This window comes from Gadus macrocephalus, chromosome 7 (genome assembly GCF_031168955.1).
Source record: "Gadus macrocephalus chromosome 7, ASM3116895v1".
Lineage (NCBI taxonomy): Eukaryota > Metazoa > Chordata > Actinopteri > Gadiformes > Gadidae > Gadus > Gadus macrocephalus.
The window spans coordinates 15,395,422-15,402,921 of NC_082388.1; the positions used below are offsets into that span (position 1 = coordinate 15,395,422).

The 7,500-nt window shown below is 41.0% G+C and overlaps 1 protein-coding gene across 1 annotated transcript in view; it reads right to left on the minus strand.

Annotated features, from left to right (window-relative positions):
* The window catches only part of tmigd1 (transmembrane and immunoglobulin domain containing 1), a 50,619-nt gene that overhangs the window by 18,352 nt on the left and 24,767 nt on the right, over positions 1–7,500 (minus strand). The window lies entirely within an intron of this gene.

The following is a 7,500-nucleotide window of genomic DNA, read 5'->3' on the forward strand; positions in this document are numbered from 1 at the left end:
TGGATTAAAGACTATATATCTGTGTGTATCATTACATAGCCGTATATTTCAAGGGGGACCCAGGGGATACATTCCCCTGAATATTTAGAATACATGCATTTGTATGAAATACTCTGGTATGGTGCCTGTCGAAATGACTGCACATAGCTAAAGATTCTTGTTGGAAAACAACCACCTGAGTGCCTGGAGCTCCACTTCGCCAAGGAGACCCGTGGGGAAGCCTCCTGCCGCATAGCCCCTCAGATACAAACAGCACACCAGCATGCTGGGCACAGCCGCTACCAGATCGGCCCCCACTCCTGCAGATAGTCACAGGACCAACCTACCGGTCACAGGACGAGGTTATGAAAACACAACAACCTGAACAGGGTAAGGACATGGAGTATATGAACATTCTGATGTACCAATAGTAGTATTCTCATTCCTATTCTCATTCCTAGACCAGCACGGATAAATTGGACTGGATTTAGAGTATAGAGTCTTGAATTAACCGTTTGGTGTGAACACTGAGCTGTCCTCACTGAGCAAATTATTTGAAGAGATGAATGAGCTTACTGAAACATTAAAAGGGCTGGAGATTTCCATACACTTAGTAAAACCCGAAGTCAAACTCAAAGGACTTGAAGCACGCATTAAGCAGTAAGCCATAGGAGTGGCCGGGGTTTACAGTGTTCTGAGAACAGCTAGGGGCATTGTTAATGGTTCTTGTAGGAGAAATTGTTAAGGGGTGTTGTAGGAGGCATTGTTAAGGGGTGTTGTAGGAGGCATTGTTAAGGGGTGTTGTAGGAGGCATTGTTAAGGGGTGTTGTAGGAGGCATTGTTAAGGGTTGTTGCAGTAGGCATTGTTAAGGGGTGTTGTAGGAGACATTGTTAAGGGGTGTTGTAGGAGACATTGTTAAGGGGTGTTGTAGGAGACATTGTTAAGGGGTGTTGTAGGAGACATTGTTAAGGGGTGTTGTAGGAGACATTGTTAAGGGGTGTTGTAGGAGACATTGTTAAGGGGTGTTGTAGAAGACATTGTTAAGGGGTGTTGTATGTAGGAGGCATTGTTAAGAGATGTTGTAGGAGGCATTGTTAAAGGGGTAGTTCGGAATTTTGGACATAGGGCCTGATTCCCAAGTTAGCCTTGGTGTTCTTTATCATTGGAGACAGTTTTCAACACATTTCATTCAGTCCTTCTAGTTGCAGAGTTTGTGTGTGCTACGCTAGCGCACGGCAACGGGCAATACTAGCCAGCTAATAAAACAGTCTTACCCATTCCACAGTACACTCGAGGCAAATCAACTATAACGCCAGACGGTCGATGTAAATGTCTGTGTTGATAGAATAATGTTAGAAATAAAACCAACCTTGCTTTTATCCAAATCAACTATAACGCCAGACGGTTGATGTAAATGTCTGTGTTGATAGAATAATGTTAGAAATAAAACCAACCTTGCTTTTATCCAAATCAACTATAACGCCAGACGGTTGATGTAAATGTCTGTGTTGATAGAATAATGTTAGAAATAAAACCAACCTTGCATTGCATTGCATTGCATTTTGAGGGACTTGCTGTGTCTCAGCAGCAGTGTTATATTCCTGCCTTGAGTAGTAGGCTACGGCAGCGGCGGACTGATACCTAGGTTAAATTCCGCTGCTGCTGAGAAAGTAGTCTTTCAAAATGCGATGATTCATGCGATGCGAGGTTAGTTTTATTTCTAACATTATTCCACCAACACAAACATTTAGATCTATAGTCTGGCGTTATAATTGATTTACCTCGGGTGTGCTGTGGAGTGGGTAAGACTTTTTTATTAGCAGGCTAGTATTGCCCGTTGCCGTGCTCTAGCCTAGCACGAGCGAACTCTGCAACTAGAAGGACTGAATGAAATGTGCCGAAAACAAATAAAAGATAAAGAACACCAAGGCTAACTTGGGAATCAGGCCCTATGTCCAAAATTCCGAATTACCGGTATATTAGGAGGCATTGATAGGCCTGACACAAAGCAGATTATTTTGATTGTTTTGTAACTTATATTGTATCTTATTTTAAATGTTGTGCTTTGGCAATGTCAATGTATGTTTGCTATGCCTATCCAGCCCTTTGAACATTGACTCTACAGGAATCTTGAAAAATTAGATTAAAGATTCAAGTTTCAAGGACAAAATGAAAAATATGATAGCAGGAGGAAGATTCCTCTCTGCAGAAGAGACTTGCTTCAGGTTACGACTACTAAAGGTCTGCGTTAAAGATCATTTACAAAATACAATAAATCCATGTGATGATAATAATACTTTTGGTGATGCTGAGTAAAATAATCTTCAGCAAATCATTAGAATTACTAGACCCTGCAGCCAATCCTGCAAGCCATCATTAGCTAATGTTGGAAAAGCCTTATTTGAATCATACTTTTTAATCGATGATTTAAATATTTAAATGATTTAAATAATGCCATTAATAGTGTAAATGTTATCTTGTATTTGACTTTAAATAAACAGAATTCGAAGTTACTTCTTATTTTCACTCTTGCCCTCGTGTGTGTCTTGCCTGTAGACAGTATCGTCGACGTCACCCATTGTATTTTATTTTGGTGTAGTTCTATGGCTTGCCATATAGAGTGGCGAAGTCACGCCTCTTCCGGTAGGGCTCATGGGACCTATGAGATCGAAAAATATGAATGGGTGTCAATGGAGAGAAAATAATTATTTTCTGGTCCCGGTCTTTATATGCCCTGGATTACACATATGTTGTTTGTGGATTTAAAGGATAATTTTTCATGCAAAGAGTTTGACCGTTTATTGTGCAATTGTTCAGATAAAGGCTGTAGAGAAAACACAACGAGAAAGACTACACGGCTCGTATGTGACGTCACGCTCCCTGCGACTGGCGTGGAGAAGACCGACAATCTTCCCATCGGCATAACTGAAACTCTGCACGTGCCCCGACTTATAATGGTTTTCACCTCTTTCGATGCTTTTATCCTCCCCTTGGAAAAAGCGGTGAAGTGGGGCAGAGAGATCGCCATCTCTGTGCCGAGTTCCTAGGGCGGGTGTGGCGACGTATATCATATGCGTCGAGAGCAGCGAAGAGCTGTAGTTCACAAAGCGGCCTCACATAAAACCTAAAATTATCAAACTTCTTCACGAACATTTTTAGTTTTCTTTGCATGAAAAATTATCATTTAAATCCACAAACAACATATGTGTAATCCAGGGCATATAAAGACTGGGACCAGAAAATATTTATTTTCTCTCCATTGACACCCATTCATATTTTTCGATCTCATAGGTCCCATGAGCCCTACCGGAAGGGGCGTGACTTCGCCACTCTATAGTTCTGCCGTCAACAGAGCATCGTCAGCCGCAGCGGAAACGTCCATATTTGGCACATGAGGGAGGGATTTGTACAGCCTCCTTAGTATTTCGGTACATGTTGCATTACAAAATACCAGTCCAAATGAATTTTACCTTTTCTCAGTGTAAAATGACACAGTTCCTCCACACATCAATGATGTGGGCCTGCCAACCTGGAAGTTTCTCTTGAAAAAAACAACAATATTGTAAAAAAAAGCCTACTAGAGAGGCGTCTGCAAGTGCCCTCTACCTGTGACATGAGGGAATCACAGGCTGAAGACAGCCCAACCCAAATGGAGAGAGACCAGGGACGTTTATCACCTGTATAGACATTACAATCATGAATTTGAATGACTACAAAATTAGATTAACCAAATGGGTTGACAAGCCAATGTTTGATAAACAAAGGTTGAAAGCAAGGTATTCTCACTGCTATGTAATGCCATGCAGCTCGTTCTTTTCCATGTAACCACAGAACATTGACCATACTTGACAAATTGTGACTAACAACCACATCATGGAGACTATAAATATAAACTTTATTGAAACTGCGATTCTAATAGATTTATTAAAATGCCCTGACCGGAACTCAAAATGTAGTAAACAACAGCCTAGGTTAACGAATAAACATAAATATCTCTCTTCCTCAGAGGACCACCACCTAAAGCGATAGCCCCACAAAAGCTGAACATCAAAAAATAATATTCAGCTGAATATTATATATTCAGCTGAATATTATTTTTGGGCATCAGCAGTTTTATTCTAATTTTCAATCGCTGCTTTAACGGCATCAGTGAGTACAGAAAATGTATATTATTTCCTTCAATGGACCGGTTTCCTCTGACCAGTCTTTGCAAACGGCTGGAGATCTGCTGTTCCTCAGTTTTGGGATGAGCCGGAGAAGGGGAGACCGGCTGTGGGTCCTGTAATCTGTTGGGTGGGAGGGGAGTGGAGTCTGGCCGATAAATAAAAAAAGATGGGGCATACTCAGATTCCTTAAAGATATCTCCGATATCTCTGACGATGGTCACAATTCGTCAAACGTCATAAATACACATGGACTTTTACAGGACTTTGCTCCTTCCAGGAGTCACAGGCGCTCGACAGGCACAGGAGTTGATGCGTTTATTGAAAGTCCATCCACTGACCTATCAAGGGGCTGGAGGTAATGAGAGCAATGTACCGAGAATGAAAGTACGACCTCACCATTTACTTTGGCACAGTCAAGGCCATCGACAGAGAGACACGACCCATGATTTTCTAAGAGCAGCAGAGAGGGCTTCTCTGTTGAACATTTTGTGTGGGTGACTAAGTGCTGCCGCTAGTCCATAAACCGTTCCATCTTCCTCCAGCCAGATACGCCCCTCCTCTGTTTCCAACAGGCCCATTTTGCAGGAAGTAGTCTCTGTTATTTACCCCGGGAAAAAACTAAGTAGAGGGGGATGCTGTACTGAGCCTGCCAAATGAGCTCTTCCGAGCCACGCCTTTGTCGGATTTGTGAACTGTGGTCACGCCTGCCTCGACCATGTTCCAAATATTGTTAGGACCAAATTTGTGTTTTAACATGGCTTTTTTCCAGGTTGTCAAAGAACACGGTGACATTCTCCCTGTAAAAACGTTTGGCTCAGGAATTGGGATGAACAGAGAAGGTTGGTGTTTCAGAAAGCTGCAGAAACAATCAGCCCTGGCTAAACTGCTCCCATTCCATGGTGGTGGGATTTGTTATTTTTTGTGCCATTGCATTTGGAAGGCATGACTGCACACCTCTGTGGGTGGAACACCAAAGTGGACACCATCATGTCGTTCTCCAGACGCTTTTCCTGATGGAGACTGAAAGTCAGTCGTAAAGCCAACTGGCCCTGATGGTGTGTTATCGTGGCCTCCGCTGTTCTCAGTGGTCCTTTTTTGGCATTGGTCACTGTTCTGTAGTTCATAGTAAAGTCTTTGGCTTTGCAATGTATGATCGAACGGCGTCTTTGGAGCTGCCTCGGAGCAAAGCCCATCATATCTGTTGGCGTGCTGCCCCTTTCTGCCTTTCTTTAAAGTTCCAGATCCTTCTGCCAACAAAGAAGCTAAATGACTAAACCAAAACAACATATGAAAACAAATTCCTCATATGTCACATCCATCCAACCAATCTTTGATATCAACATGATCAAATAGCACCTTTTGTGTTTGTGTGGTGTTATGTACTGAGAAAACCAACCTCTCTCTACCCCTTACCTGCTTGTGTTTCAGCTACAGGCCAGGCGCTTGCTTATTACCCACAATTTTCTCTTTATGATATAAAGAAAAAAGGAGAATTATTTGGAGTAAATACAATAATATTTATGTGTATATAGCCTACTTTTTATATTTCCGACAATATAGCTGTGGGGATAGTGAAAAAAGTTAACTTTTTTACACGCTTGTTATTAATTACTATTAATTAATTTAAAATATGTATACTTCAGTTAAGAGCCTACTTTCAGCAATATCAGTTAGTGTAATAAAGATAGCCATATTTACTTTATACCGCAATGAACCACTAGGTGGCGCCGCTATCGGAGTATTACAATCGTCTGTATTTCGTCCTACCTGAAATTCTACCTAATATGCAGGCAGGGGTAGAGAGTAAAGTAATAATAATAATAATAATACATTTAATTTAGAGGCGCCTTTCAAGACACCCAAGGTCACCTTACAGAGCATATAGTCATCATTCAAAACTATGTAAAACAGACTAGGAATAAAAGGAAAACAGAGGTTAAACATGAAGAATAATAATAATTAATAACACTCAAAGACGCCTAAAGTGAAGGGGGGACCTCACTAACCACCACCAATATGTAGCACCCACTTGGGTGATGCACGGCAGCCAATCGGTGCCAGAACGCTCACTACCAGCTTGAGGTGGAGAGTTAGGGATGAGGTGGAGAGTGAGTGAAAAGAACATATTTAAACACTATCGACCATATTTAAACACTGTCGATCACATTTAAACAATATCGACCACATGTAAACACTATCGACCACATTTAAACACTATCGACCATATTTAAACACTATGGACCACATGTAAACCCTATCGACCACATGTAAACACTATCGCCCACATTTAAACACTATCACCCACATTTAAACACTATGGACCACACGTAAACCCTATCGACCACATTTAAACACTATCGCCCACATTTAAACACTATCGCCCACATTTAAACACTATGGACCACATTTAAACACTATGGACCACATGTAAACCCTATCGACCACATGTAAACCCTATCGACCATATATAAACACTATCGACCACATTTAAACATGTAAACCCTATCGACCACAATTAAACACTATCGACCACAATTAAACACTATCGACCACATTTAAACATGTAAACCCTATCGACCACATTTAAACACTATCGACCACATCCAAACACCATCGACCACATTTAAACACTGAGTGAGTTGGTTTATATTCACTCATTAAATTCACACTATGAAACTAATTCTATCTCGTTCAGGCCTACTAATAACATTTTCAGCGAACATAATCTCCCCGTTCCGTTGCCAGATTGAGGTTTCCCCATTAACTAGACATCGAGGGTATAAGGGTGGAGACCGAGTCACATCTGGGCAAAACACGCAGCTTCAGTATGGAGTGTAATCAAGGTCTATAACTATTTGGTTTAAAATACATTTTCATGCTGTTTATATAGTCTTGAAATCTCTTAAACAAGGTTCTCCCGAGTGTCATAGTTTGTTGTCATTGTCAACATATCCTAAACCTCAAATTAAGTTAACACCGATTTTCACTGTCATTGTTCAAAACCAGATCCTCCTCATTGGCCAGTTAGTTATGCGTTGTCTAGGCAACAGATACAATGTGCATTTAGTCTCCTTCGTATAACCTGCATTAAATTAATGCAATAAAACCTTTCATGCCTTTATCTCATATAATAGTAATTGCATTGAGTAGACTTAAAAGCATAGGCTCAAATGTGCATGTACTTTAGTTTCAACAAAAAGGTGTTGTTTCTGTATAAGGCCTACTAAAGAAATATAAAGAGGCCTGCGAGTTGGTAGTCGGTCATGTTGTGACAACCTCTGGCCTGGATGCAGTAAACAGTAGTGCCTTTCTCTGTTGCAATCATGGTCCCAATACATAATCAATGACATGTTA